Source organism: Pseudopodoces humilis, chromosome 5, assembly GCF_049639895.1.
Source record: "Pseudopodoces humilis isolate 2021_Gansu_Grassland_sample_001 chromosome 5, ASM4963989v1, whole genome shotgun sequence".
Lineage (NCBI taxonomy): Eukaryota > Metazoa > Chordata > Aves > Passeriformes > Paridae > Pseudopodoces > Pseudopodoces humilis.
This window is the reverse complement of record NC_142204.1, coordinates 9,481,354-9,495,801: the sequence shown is the minus strand read 5'-3', so window position 1 is coordinate 9,495,801 and position 14,448 is coordinate 9,481,354. Positions and strand designations below refer to the sequence as shown.

At 40.0% G+C, this 14,448-nt stretch overlaps 1 protein-coding gene across 5 annotated transcripts in view; it reads right to left on the bottom strand.

The window, feature by feature from the left end:
• Nucleotides 1-7,121, bottom strand: part of CCDC91 (coiled-coil domain containing 91) — a 133,885-nt gene extending 126,764 nt beyond the window's left edge. For all 5 annotated transcript variants that reach the window (XM_005533123.3, XM_014261666.2, XM_014261667.2 and 2 more), the window contains exon 1: nucleotides 6,982-7,121. The gene's annotated coding sequence lies outside the window, so the exon portion shown is untranslated. The remainder of the gene's footprint in view (nucleotides 1-6,981) is intronic.
• Nucleotides 7,122-14,448: the final 7,327 nt, after the last annotated feature.

Below are 14,448 nucleotides of genomic sequence, written 5' to 3'. Positions count from 1 at the left end.
GGAAAAGGCGAAACAACCTCCAGTTGCACCAGGAGATGTTTAGATGGAATATTGGGGGGAAAAAAATCTTTCCCAAAAGGGTTGTCAAGCACTGTAAAAGGCTGCTGAGGGCAGTGACTGAGCCACCAGCCCTGGATATGTGGATGTGGCAGCTGGGTTGGTGGTGAATTTGGCAGTGTGAGGTTAGTGGTCGAACCCAACCACCTTGAAGGTCTTTTCCAACCTTAAAAATTCCATGATTTCAATCTAAGTATAACTTTCCTTCAGTCTGTAGCTGATCCGGCCAAGATACTGATTTTTCACTGTGGCAACTTATGAACTAAAAGCAAGCATGTGCATGATGTGGAAACCTATTCAGAAACTCACTGTTACACTATTTCAGAAGCTGCACCTCATGGAAAGTCATTTAAAAGCTTAACTGGCAAATGCACGTTAAAATATTTTGGTTTCCATCTAAATCTACACCAAATTCCAATCCTCAGAGACAGGATTTCCACTTTATTTCTCTTTATATACACACACTAAGCTCAAGAATGGTAACATAGTAAAGTGTTGTTTAAGTTTTGAAAAAAGCAAGCCTAGCACAAAGAAGTTGACTGTAGGTCTCCTTTCCTCAGACATTTTAAAAAATCCCATACATCACTGTGTTCTGCAATAAATACAAGATACTTAAATGAAAACATAGGTATTTCATCTAAATGGATACTGAAACAAATTCAAAGCAAAGCAATACCATCTTTCTGTAAATGCACCTCAAGATAAAAAAATTCTAGTAGTGGGTTCTGGCACAGTATTTAATGAGAAATAAAGAACTACAAGACCAAGTTTTGACAATACACAGAATACTGCATAGCTTTTACCTGCAGTCACTTTATTCAGAAACCTTAAGGAGACACAGAATAAACATTAAGGAAACAGAATGAACTTATAACATTTAGGACATTATTTAGTACATTTATTTATTTACAATCTACCAGAAGTTTAGAAAAGCAAATGATTTCTAAACCTTTGCAAGTTTTGTATTTCAAATCTTCAAATTTTACATGGAATTATTTCACTTGAACATAAACACCGGGGAAGTAGACAAAAAAATTACTTATGGGCTTTGAATTTTAAGGCTTGTATGGTTGTTACAAAGAATACTTTCATAATCTTGTATATTGAGATCAAATTGCTTATGAATTGATGTAATGGATTGTTAGTTTCTGCTTCCCAGACAAAGGGAGTTTGTTCAGCTGCATCTTTATATGTTGAACTGCTTCCAGGGTTCAGTTAAAACACCTGTTTTGCTGCAGATTATGTTCTCCTTTTTGAGCATGGTTATTAACTGATGAAGCACCTTTAAACTGCTCACCTTCTTCCAGATAACTTCTGCCTCCTGCTGATATGCCCAAATCATATGTGCAATAGCAAAGATGTCTACAGCAGTGATTTTCTTGAAAAGTCCACAGCTTAGAGCAAGCATCTGTCATGCCTTTCAGTTCATATTTATTCAATATCCTCTCTCCCATCTGCATCCCCTCCCCAGAGTGTTCACAGAACAGAATAGTTCCAGATACAACGCACCTACAACAATCATCTGGTCTAACAGCCTGAGCCCTCACCAAAAGTCGGAGCTCATTAGGAAGGGTATTGTACAAGTGCCTCCAAGACATGGACATGCCTGGGGCACCAACCACCTGGAAGCCTCTGCCCTGCCTAGCCACCTTCATGGAGGGTATACCTCAGCCTCCCTCTCTCCAAACTGGATGAACCCAAGTCCTTGGCTGTTCCTCACAGGACATGCCTTCCATCGCATCCATAATGAAGTATGGAATTTCCACTCCATTTTCATAAACACTCATTTCACTTGAAAGAGGTAATTGCCATTTTTCATCTTCTACTCAGATCAAAAGATACAGTGCCTTGGTGTGGCTGTGTATGCAATGGTTCATAGCCAGAGTTTAATTCTCCAGTATGTACAAAACTGAAACACAATCAGCCAGCATGCTCAAGCACTGATAGCAATGTCCCTGAGAACTGCTTTTCTATAAATAACACAGCACATTAAATCCCTTTTAAGTCCTTTGTTGAAGGAAAAGTAATAGCTTTAGTAACAGATCTAAGGCTACAGCCTTGAAATTACTAGTTTTTACACAAGAATAATTTGAGTTTGGATGTTTTGCACTTCAAAATGTGATCGAACACCCCAAATCATTCATTTCCAAAGATACCAAGTTTTAAACACTGTCAGCCCTTAGTCCAGATTCCAACTGTATTCCTACAAGCAACCTACCCTCCAGCAGAGATTACTTTGCCCTGTATACATCTGCTACATGAGGAAAGATGAAGAGAAGCAAAAGTGTCAATTTGGAACCACCTCTGCTACCAGCATTTATTATTTTAATTACTTTTTCCAAAAGCAAACAAATAGCACCAACCATTACTGTTGCACAGTCACCTAAAATCAATTTATATATGTGTACAAAAATTTGTCATCTTTTCCAGGACTGGACTAAAATGAGAGGAATATTCCTGGAACCTCTGGAAGAATGGGTCTATGGAAGAATGGATCTGAACCTGACTTACATTTCACTGCAAGTGAAATCTTGCCAAAATTAATATTTGAGTATTATGGTGTCATATGTTATCAGATAAGGAGGTACAAATTTGGTTCTTTAATCAAGGAAAGTGCTGAATAGGTGAAAACTCTACATTCTAAAACTTACTACAGTTGTTTGTGGGAGCCCTAAAAATCAGGATTTAGCCCTGTATCATTTTCACTAAGTTTTTATAGACCTCAGAGTTTCACAAACTGCCTGAGATTTTAAGTCTTTTTTTTTTAATTAAATTAGCTCTTTAGTTTTGACATGCTTGATATTCTTAAAACTCAAACTTAGAAGTTTTGCAAATATAACACAAGACATATTTTAAGCTAAATCCATTTCCAAATTCTTCTCTGGAAAACATTCAAAACCTCAATTTTTATTATTCCAAAGACAAACAGAAAAAACTCCTTTTATTTTATGGGCATTATATAGGTATGATAAATATTTCTCTTTCTGAGAATCCAAAGTGACTTTATAAATATTATGCCCATTCCTGTAGCTGTGATTCAAAGGATGGGAAAGTTTACTAGGCAGTGTCTGTAACAAGGTGATCATAGGAAATTTTAGCTTCATGTATGCCAACAAATTTAAGGCAGACACAGATGTCACATAAAGCTGCTGGAAAACTGCGGAAGAACTCTATAACAATTACATCCCTAAAAATCTCTTGAGGAACATCCATTGCCACTTGTATTTGTAAGTAAAAAACTTAATTCACTTTTTTCTTAATTCAGAAAGTCCTCTGTGATTACTTAAAAAGAAATTTATGGGTGCGTAATTCTGTTTCTCCTACTGCTCCCTAGAATGGAATTTACATTTTTAATGGTTTAATTGAAAGAGTGTACAGAACCCCCAGAATTCATTTCAGTCACACCTAAAATAAATCTGCCAACTGAACAATGAAAAGGAAAAAAAGCCTGCTATGTCAGAAAAGCAAAATTCTTCACATTGATCAATCCCAAACTTTTCAGGACAAAGTAATACAAATCCTACTGTATGCTAAGAAAGTTTAGATAATATAAGTCTACATTAAGAAAATTACAAATCACTTGACTTTTATCTGTAAAAATATAACTACTTCTGGAGATTCAGGTCTAGAGAACAGATACCTTTGCTTAAAGAGTGCAAAGTGATGAGAGAAGATTAGGGTTGCAAGAGGCCTTATCAGAAAAGATAAATCTAACCCTTGAATTTAATTAGTTTATTTTTACTAACACCAGCAAGAATTATCTCCACATAAATCTTAAGTCATTAGAAGTATGAGCCAGAAGAAAGAAAATCAAGTCCTGCACTTTGAATTTCTGATGCACTGTTAAATTTACAACAAATATCAAAGTAATGAAGTAAGGAAGCATAATCGATGTTAAAATACAGTGTCTGAAAGTCACCTTGAAACACTTTGTAGATGATCTGCCACTTAGATCTGCCACTTTTTAGTCTACATGACTTAAGAGTCTGTAGCCTGAGACTTGGAGTGTACTGGAGGGAAAGCCCTACACAAAAAACCAAAACAAAACAAAAAAAAAACCTCAAACAAACAAACAACAAAGCAAACAAAAATCCAACCAAAACCCCAACCAAACAAATAAAAACCACCAAGACTCCCCCAAAACCCCCCAAAAAACAAACAAAAAACCAAAACCAAACAAGAACAAAAAAATAACCACAAACCCAAACCAGCTGAAAAAGTTATCAAGAGTGGTTTAACAAGAATTTTTCTCCTTCATTATTATGACCAAGTTAATTTTCACAATTCTCTGTAAGGGCACTAGAGCATGAAGCACTACACAGATGGACAGCAGCAGATTACACCACACATGAGGATACTGGGCCCTGCACACACAAGATCACAACTCATGGACCTGAACATGGGCAGGAAGGCACTGTGAACATTTAAGGACTCACACAAAGTATGTTTCCATCACACCACAAACTTTTTTCCATTTGGTGCTGCAAGCTTTCATGGAAGCTGGGTTTTCAGTATGAATCCAGCCAAGCACTCACAGATACAGCACACTTAAGATGTCTGTGTCAGCAGTTCTGCAAAGATTTGGGGAGTTATTGCCCTTAAGAGTGCAATCCAATTGTTCCTCTGGACCAGAAATATGTTTCATAGCATAATTGCATTTTGGCACCTCTAAATCTGTGTGGCTGTCATCAGCCTGACACCACAGAAGCAGCTAACAGTGCCTAGACAGCAGATACTCTTCACCAAGCTCTGGCAGTAGTTGTGTCACTTGGAAAGAAATGTGAAGGAGCTGGCCCAACAGCCCATAATGTTCAAAGACAAGCAGAAGACAGTCAAGGAGCTCCCAACTAATTGTGGAAGGACTGAAACTGCAGTGGGAGTTCTAGTGAGGCACAGACTGATCACTGTGTCTCCAAATCCTCATGGAGGTTTCTGTCATCTGCTACGCTCAGTTTTCAACCATTCCAGGTAGAATCAAACTGGTAGGAAGCCTTAAACTTAATTACAGCAATGATCAGAGAAAGATTTGGATAAAAACAAATCCAAAGGTGACAGACCCTATTTTAATGCCAGTTGTCTCAATCTGGTGTGCACATGACTCACCTACTCCCTCAGCTGAGTTACAGTAAAACACCATCTCAGTTTCAATGTCCCAGACTAACAGCAGAAAGCATTACTGGTGGAACTATTCACACAGACACACTGAGGCACAGAGCACATGAATTTATCTCCTGCATTTAATTGTCTTTCTTTCAAAATACTCTTAAGAATCTCTTCAAGAGGCTCTGAAAAAAGGCTCTGGGATTATCTACCCTTCATTGAGCATCCGAGCATCACATGTTTGAATACTACTCTGATTTTCTTCTTTCTGATTCTACCAGCATGAGGATCACTACTGCACTCAACAGACACTGTCTGCCCTGCAGTCTGTGTTTGAGGACGGTCAGCAGTCTGATTCCAGTATTAGGGAGTAAGAAACTGAGAGCTCCTTAAGGAAAAACAAAGAAGTAATTACAACACTTGCATCTTACTTTACATTTCCACATTTACTTTAGACAGTCAAGCCATGGATGTGGAGGCACTCAGATCATGGTCATATATTCAAAAAATATATGTGGAAAAGCAAAATAGGAATAACAGAAAGGCAAACAGCCAGGAAGTGCCGAGAACAAAAACTATTAAGCAAGTCTACTGAAACAGGTGTTGAAGCACTGTGACAAAAACTATCCTAAGTTCCACTAAAATGCTGCAGTAAGGTGGCAAAAGATGCATTCCCAGTGTACAATTGATAGGATAAAAGAATTGCTAAAATAGAAAAGAAAAATTGCTTATGAGATAAACTAGAGTCTCTGGACAAGAACCAAAGCTGCAGGCAGAGATCATCATGACAGTATCCTAGAGTAGAAGTGTGGGCTCAGGTGCTGAGGTATCAAGAGGACACAATCAACCCTACTGCACAGATTAGAAGCCTCGAAACTCCTAAAATGTTTAAAGACCAGATTTACAGAAAATGGTTTAGATGCCTGAAGAGTCTGAGAAATGTTCAGTAATACTTCAACACCTAACCCTATTTATAATAAAAAATATTAGACACCCACACACTTCTGAAAAATCACACAGGGTATTTCATAACTAAAAGATTCTGGACAATGTTTTAAAACTTGGCCATATATAGTTTGGCCTTGGAAGTAGAAGAGCAAAAAACTCAGCCAGGATTTTCTCTCTCCTTGGAGAACTACTCCAAGGGTTGTCCCATTAACAGGGACACCAATTTTCTGGTACAGAGAAGGAAGGTACAGGGAAGGAAGGCAGGCCCCTTCTGCTCCTCTGAACTAATTCTAGAATCCTCTTTTGTAGCGACCCTTATGCCCCATCGTTAAGGACCACCAGTGCCACACAGGCCCGTCAGTGCTGCAGCACAGGGAGGGCTCAGATGGGTCACGCAGGAGAGGGGGCAAATGAAGGAAGAAGGCAGGTGCAAATACGTGCAGGCAGGAAGGGGCAGGAAGAGGCAGGAGAGGGCAGGTGGAGGTAGGAGGAAACAGGGGAGGCTGCAAGCAAGTGGAGGCAGGAGAACGGCGGCAGGTGGAGCAGGCCCTCGAAGGGCCTATCCCCACAGCCACGCCGTGCCGGGCTTTGCCGCCCGCTCGGCCAGTGCAGCTCCTGGCTGTGACCCGGGAGGGCAGCGCCGTGACCTGGGCTGGTAGGGCTATGATTCCGGCGGGCGGGGCTATGACCCGGGGCTGGAAGAGCCGTGATCCAGCCGGGACCAGCGCCCGTCACGGCCTGGTCCCCGCTCCCCGCCACAGCTCCCCGTCCGCCGGCTTGGCCTCACCCGGATGTGGATGCGGCCGCCTCCCCGCGGCCGAGGTCACCTTGATACCTCCGAGCTGAATTCTCTGTCCCCAGGCTGGGTTGTCTCACCTTGTGTAAACGCAACTGATGGCGTCAGATAACTTCTACAATACGAGTTGCTTAATGAAGGAAACCTTGTGCTTGGAGCATTGCGTAAGATTACATCACAGGATAAATATGCACTAAGTAGGCGGAGAGCATGGGTTAGATAGGCGGGTCCATGTGCGTTTTGCCTTATAAAAGATGCACGTTGTTACCACCGGGGTGTGGTTTGTGGAAAGCCCCGCCACGCGCCCGTTGGAGAATAAGCAGTATTTATTCTGTAAACCTTCTAAACTATTCTGTCTGTGTTTGGGGAGCTCCTAAAGTCGCGAAGAGCCCCCGGAGCGCCGGGCGGTGCTGCCCACCCCGGCCGGACCCGGGCCCGCCCCCGCCGCTCACTGTCCTTGCCGGCCAGCGGCCGGAGAAGTCACCGCCGATGCCGGAGCAGCCCCGCCCCTCGATGGAGCCTCTGTTCCTTGCCCTTTGCTTCCTGGTCCGTGTTTGCTCACCCAGCCCGACCGTAGGCTCGGTGCGTGGCCGAGCACCAGCGGCGTCCATTCAGTGTCATCCCAGAATTCCAGGATCCTGAGGGTTGGAAGGGATCTTTGGAGATCATCCAGTCCAACCTCCCTGCCAGGAGGGTTATGGAGAGCGGGTGGCACAGAAGTGGGTTTGGAATGTCTCTAGACATGGAAAATCCACACCCTCCCTAGGCAGCTGTTGCAATGCTCTGCCATCCTCAATGGGAAGAAGTTCTTTCTCATGTTAAAAAGAAACTTCTCGTGTTTTAGTTTATGGCTCCTCGTGCTGTCAATGGGTACCACTGGAAAGAGTCTGGTTCCTCCTCTTGGCACTCCTTTGAGATATCTGCATTAATGAGGTCCCTTCTCAGTCCTCACTTCTTCAGAATAAACAGCCCCAGTGCCCACAGTCTCTCCTCATCAGAGACCTGCTCCACACTCATCACCTTTGAGGCCCTGCTCCAGTAGCTCCTTGTCTTTCTTATACTGAGAAGTATGGAGATTAATCAGGAACTGGCAGGACAGTGAGGATCACACCAGCCGTGGGCTGGGCAGGAGGACATAAGCCTTTGTGCCATTCTCTGAGAGGATGTGGCATAAAGAGGCTGAAGTAAAGGCAGGCAGCTGAGTTGTGAATGACACATTGTGATGAATTGGGAAAACAAGGGGTTAATTTCCCTACCCAACCTCTTCTGTGAACAGAACAGTGTCAGTATCTAGTAGATAGATAATTAATGAACAGTACATTAAAAGTCATAGAATAAAAAAAGATGTAACATTATGCCAGTGAAACAGTACCTTACAGCAATTTTCCTGTTCCATACCATATGAAGAAACATAAGATCATAGAATTATAGACAAGTTTGGCTTGCAAAGGACCTTAAAGTTCATCCAGTTCCACCCCTGCCCTGGGCAGGGTCTCCTTTTCACTATCCCAGACTGCTCCAAGCCCTGTCCAACCTGGCCTTGGTCATTTCCAGGGATGGGGCAGCCACATCTTCTCTGGTCAACCTGTACCACGGCCTCACCAAAATATTATTTAAAAATTAAAAGATACTATGGTATAGGTTTCGTGTCCTGTTATACCTGACTGCAGTGCTTCCAAAGGTAGCTATAGAACATGACTTTTTGGGGGGTTAAATAGCATCCATCTTTATCACTCTTCTTCTAAGATATACCATTAAAAAAAGAAAAGTTTGTGCCTGTGTGCCTGAGCACTATAAAATTCAACAGTTTGATGGAAGTTCTGTCAGCAGACAGCAACAGTAATTAAGAGCTTGTTTTCTTCATAAGTTAATCTTCTACTGCGGTATTATCCTAGTGAAAGACCATTATATGTCAGTCAGATGGTTGAATTTCTTCTTGGATGTAAAGGGGAAAAAAAAAACTCCCTAAAAAAACCTTCTCAGTATTCTATATTAATGTTGGTACATTCAATAGGTTTTATAAAGTTTTACTTAGTAGTTATTTGGTTTGTTTCTGTAATGCTAAAAATGAACATTCAGATTCTCAGAATTTCAGGAGGTTCTTTCCAGGATGGTGTTCAAACCTGCTCTGGGGCCTAGAGTGCCTGCTCCTGTTTTGTCAATAAACTGAAGATATCACTTCTTTTTACTATCAAGATACTATTTTCTTTGTACAGATTAATGTAAGTTTTGATTACTGAAGGCAGTAATCCTAAAGTATGTTATGTTTATCATCAGTGTGTTCTTGTATTGCATCTCAGTAGCATGTTCCTTTTCTGTTTTAGAATTTGTTACACTGTTTTTGCAGAAAGAATAAATGTATTGTGGGCAAAAAAAAAGAGAAAAAGTAGCTCTTACTAAGCCAAATTAGATAATTACAATTTCGCTGTGTCTTCAAAACACAGCTGTGTCTTTTGGGTTGTGAGAATTAGTATTTAGTGCATGTAACTTTGCACTTTTCTTTTTATCTGAAGAAAAATGGTCCCCTCCAAATGTAGATTCCTCTAATTAGCTCATTTTCTCCATTTTGAAATTTAGTAGAAGTAAATGTGTTCCTTTTTACAATTTATTATTACTGATATTATTCCTGAGTTTAATTAATCTTTTATAATGGCCATTACCAGATTTCTCTTGCTTTTTTTCCATGTCAGAATTTGGTAGCTGAGACAAATGAAAGCACTTTTATTTTGATTTTCCACTGACATGTTTGACTTAATTTGTATCTTCTATCCTTAATTTATATATCAGCAGCACAAGAGGAAAGTGTGTATACTATACTAGAACTGTTCCCAAAAAGGATTCAAGTATCAAGGTTTTTTCTGTATGATTATGTGTAGCTTTGTCTAAAAATCTATTTCAACATGTCTTCCACACAGTTTAGATCTTTGTAACACAGGCCTCTATCTCTGGATGGGTTTTTTGTTTATTTGTTTGTTGGGTTTTTTTTAGGCTATAAATTTTGAAATATCTGTATTTTTGGTTTCCTTGGGGTCTGATTTAGTTTTGTTTTGATAATCATCTTCCCACCTGAGTTGCCACTCAGTTGCCACTCAGTTGCTACTGTAGGCCTTGAAATGAGCTGCTTTTGGTTTTATACTTCATCTGACCTGTCTTAAGGCACCCATAAGCTCACTTTGAAAATCTCCCTGGATATTGCCCCTTATATTTTAGGAGTATTTCCTGTTGTAGCATGCCGTAAGGAAATAGCCAAAAGTTTCCCATTGTCCGGCACTCCATTTCACTGAATACCCCAATTTGGTCAGACTATCAATATAAATTGTTGGCATTTTTTCTAAAGCAGTAATGATTCTCAACAGCCACCGTATTTTGGGAAACTGAAGGGCAAAGAAGCAAAATGGAAATAAGAAAATCCATTTGTCTCAAGACTCAGACTCATTCCTTGAAGTGCACAATTTAATAAGTGTAAATTCAGCAAGCAGATAAAAAAAGGAAGAGGAGGAAACACATTGCAAACTATACACTTATTACAGCTTTTAAAAGGAATCAGGAAGAAGAAGCTTGGGAGGCTTGTATTTCAGCTTAAGGTTGCATGAAGTAAATAGCAAAAGATTGATTGTTTTTATTTCTTAGCTGTACTTACCTTTAAACTATGTTCCTCTCTAGAGCTTTATGAAATATGAAAAAGACCTTTCATAATATTAAAAAACAGAAGGTCCACTATAATTACACCCAAAATGGTTTGAACCAATCTAAGACCAAGAATCATCTTAATATGGGCTGAATGTTATTGTTTTGTCTCCTAGAGAGCAAAGTTTATAGAGATTCCTGTCAGTTCTAGAACTTTTTTTTAAAATTCATTCAGCCTTACATGGTAACACTGGGTGGTTATAAATAGGTGGGTGATACCCCCCTTCATTTGAGCATTTTTGTGTGGTATGAAGCCAGTCATACTTGTTCGTCTTCCAAAGGAAACAATGTTTATAATGCTGTTGGACTGGAGGCTTTTTTTCAATCCTAGCAGAGAAATAAGTAAAACTGCTGAACAAGCATGATTTATAAAGTAGATATGGATTGGTTTACCACTATTAAATGCCATCATTAACCTACAGGGCTTACTTACTTACTGAGGGAAGTTGGTGATAGAACACAACAAAATTAAGTATGTACTTTTGTTACCCTGAAGCAGATGGAGAATATGGGGCTTGGGATATTGAGGTCCTTTATATGAAAGGTAACCACTATTTTTATTTTTCATGTACAGCCAAGGCTTAGGAAATCTAGTCTTTTTATAAACCATTGTTTGGTAATCAGCAGGGAAGAATGGACCAAGTTAATCTTGTTGCGAAACTACTATTTCCACAAGAACCAACATCCACTCTCATTCTTGGGGTCACTAGTAGGAGCAAGGTCCAGTCAGTTTGAAAGGGCAGGAGAAGAAAATGCTGTGTTAACTGTGAAAGTAGACAGCATGTGTAGGATAATTTAGTCTTTTTCAACTTAAATTTCTGATTTTTACCCTATTGAGGTACCCACTTACTTCAGTCCTCACAATTGACAATAATGCAAAAAGTGTATTTGTTGCTATACCACAATCCAGCTCTGAAAAATTCTACCACCCTTTTCTACCCACTAAAATACCCACAGTCAAGGCATACTACACTTGTTTTCCTTTTAGGGTTTGTCGTGGTTTTAAACTAATAACTAAGAAAATTACTTATTTCTTGCTGTGAGATATGGATTAGAACAAGAGCAAAACAGGCATAAAACTTAAAAGGGAAAAAAAAAGAAAGTTTATTGACAAACTACAATAAGAACACCAGAATAAACTTCCAGAAAAACCTTTTCATCCCCTGTCTACCCACTATTCCCTTGTTCACATGACAAAAGAGACAAAAACTTTGGAACTTTGATGGTTAAAACAGTCCCAATTCTTGCTACAGTCTTTTCACCAGTCTTTATAGAGAAACAGAAGTTTCTTCCTGTTAATTTATGGAGTTTCTCACAAGAAAAACTATTTTTCTTATAGTTTTCCATTGCTCTAATGTTAGCTGCCCAGAGCTGCTGTTATTAGAGCACACTCCTCCCATTTTCACATCACTCTCAAGTGTGTATGGGCCATGAGTCTAGGGATGGGATTTTTAAGGATAAGTTATTCAAAGGCAAAAAGTCTTCTTCATCTGTTTCTGTGAGCTTCACCAGAAAACAGTTTTCTCATTGCCTCTCAAGGCTTCAAATCTTCCAGCACTTCACTGTACCATAATTACTCTACTTTTTACTCAAAATTTACACTTTGAACACTCTATTCCTCCCTATTTACTGTCATGAATTAAAGGAGCGTTTTCAAGACCTTATTGTCCATTTCCATAGTTTTAACAGAAAGATATTTCAGCTTAATTAAAGCATCTTCTTAATTCTCTACCTTCTCTGAAGCTTCTTTTCTTTCCTGTCACTAGTAGTTTATAAAGTCTCTTTTCATGTTGATCACTCTCTTTTCTCTGTCTGGATAAAAAGATTAATCCGCAAGTCTCATCTGGGTAATGAAAGAATTAAAATCTTGCCCAGGCTGTTGTAGGTAGTTCTGTGGCCTCGGCCGGTGCAGGAGCTGGAGCCGTCTGCGATGGAAAGTTCCTCATGGCTGCTCTGGAGAGTGTAGTCGCCGCGCCCAGCCTGCTGCAGGTCTAGAGCCTCTCTCTTTCTTCACTCAGCAGTTTCTAGTGAATTTAGTTACAGCAAAAAACCTGCAGCCGAGCCAGAGATCGGCTCGGCTCGGCCCGGCCCGGCCGGAGCCCGGAGAAAACCTTCCGCAGGGCCCGCATCTCCCGGCCGGGAGACGCTGGGCCCAGCCCAGTCCCCGCCCGGCCGCATGGCCTGGGCAGGGAACGGGAGGCCTGGAGCTCCGCCACCCTTCCCAGCCAGGAAACAAAGAGAACCAAGAGAGCTCTGGTTTTACACTTTAAGGTAGGGTTCACAAGTTGATCCCACTTTTCAATGGCCTAAACTGCTGTCAGTTCTCAGCAATGACCGATAATTGGTCAGGAGAAAAGACTCCAGGCAGTTCCCAGCAACTTAAACTTTCTTAAAGGTAAAGTAACTCCATGACAGGGTTTTATAGAAAAAAACATAGTATAGAAATCATTGTCATTTCCTTTCAAGAAAATTTACTAAAAGTAGACAGTAAAAAAGTAAAAAACTCCTGCTGTAAAACAAAAAACCGCTATAGAGTAACATTTCTTCTCTATCCTCTACCTGTTATATTTCTCCTCTTAGATGACAGTAGCAGAACCCAGAGGCCACCTTCTAAAAGTGGGGTTTTTTTCTTCCCGTTTATAGAATCTGTTTATTGGCAGAAATGCCAAGGTTTCTGCAGCTTCACCAAGAATTACTCTGGTAACATGTTGTTACACCAGCCATCTCGAGTCATGCAGTCCTGTCCTTGCATCCAATTAGTAGTATCTGCCTAACTAACCTTCTCTAATTATCACAGATTTTGTGCATCTAAATAAACACTGTACTACATGGCTTTGTTTTTTCTGGGTTTTAAAAACTGGATCCTGCTGTTTTTTAAATCCTGTGGAAGTACGTTTGAATCTGTAATCAGTGATCTATTTTTCAGCTACCTTTTTTTCCTGGTTTAATTGATTTATATGATAAGTGCATTTGTATAAGCAGCAATGCTATGCTGGAGACATCTTTGTGAAATCATGTTAAAAAGTTTAAGACATTTTTGATTCACAAGCACAGTTCTTTTTCAATCAGCTTTTGCTTACATCTGCAAGAGCAGTTTATGAATGGTGCTCTTACTTCAAGTAGTATTTTCCTACAGTATTTTAGCTTCCCTTATTTAATGTCAAAATAAATAAATATCTGAGTTCACAGAAATTCTACAGTAAACAATATTGCACAAAGAAGTCACCTAGTTAATCATGGAAAACTGGTGCTGGGAGAACGGCTTAGCTGTGAGGGAAATGTCCAAGTAGTTCTTTCTAAAGCCATTATGAACATACTTGAGGCATTTAAAATCAGCCAAACCTCATCAACAAGAGCTAGCTGGCAGCTAATGTACACATATTTTGTGGGCATTTGAAAGAGTGGACAAACAAGGTCCATAAATTCTCTCAACACCGAGAGTAAGAACTCTGAACTTCACCCAGAAGAAATAGTTTTGGAGGACAGAAGTATTTCCAGTTGAAAGCAATTCTGTTTTGACTCTTGACTTTCTTAGTGCTTCAGTATTCAAGGCTTCTATGGATTGCACTGAAACACAACTTTATGTTTAACATCATCAGTATCTTCTCCACAATGTTGCTGAAACGCATGAAGTTAAGTATATGTTGTGGGTTAATGTCCAGTAGCAGAGAAATTCAATGGGCCAAAAGTTTTCCTAAAGCTTTTGGTCCTCTTTCTAAGTTTTTGCTGTGTTGTTGTTTTTCTGCATTTATTTTAATTTTTAATGCATACTTGAAAAGAAGATGACAGGCTTTGAAGCACTACTGAATTTATCCCATCAATGTGGTTTTGTGGAGACTAACTCAAGAAATCAGAGAAAG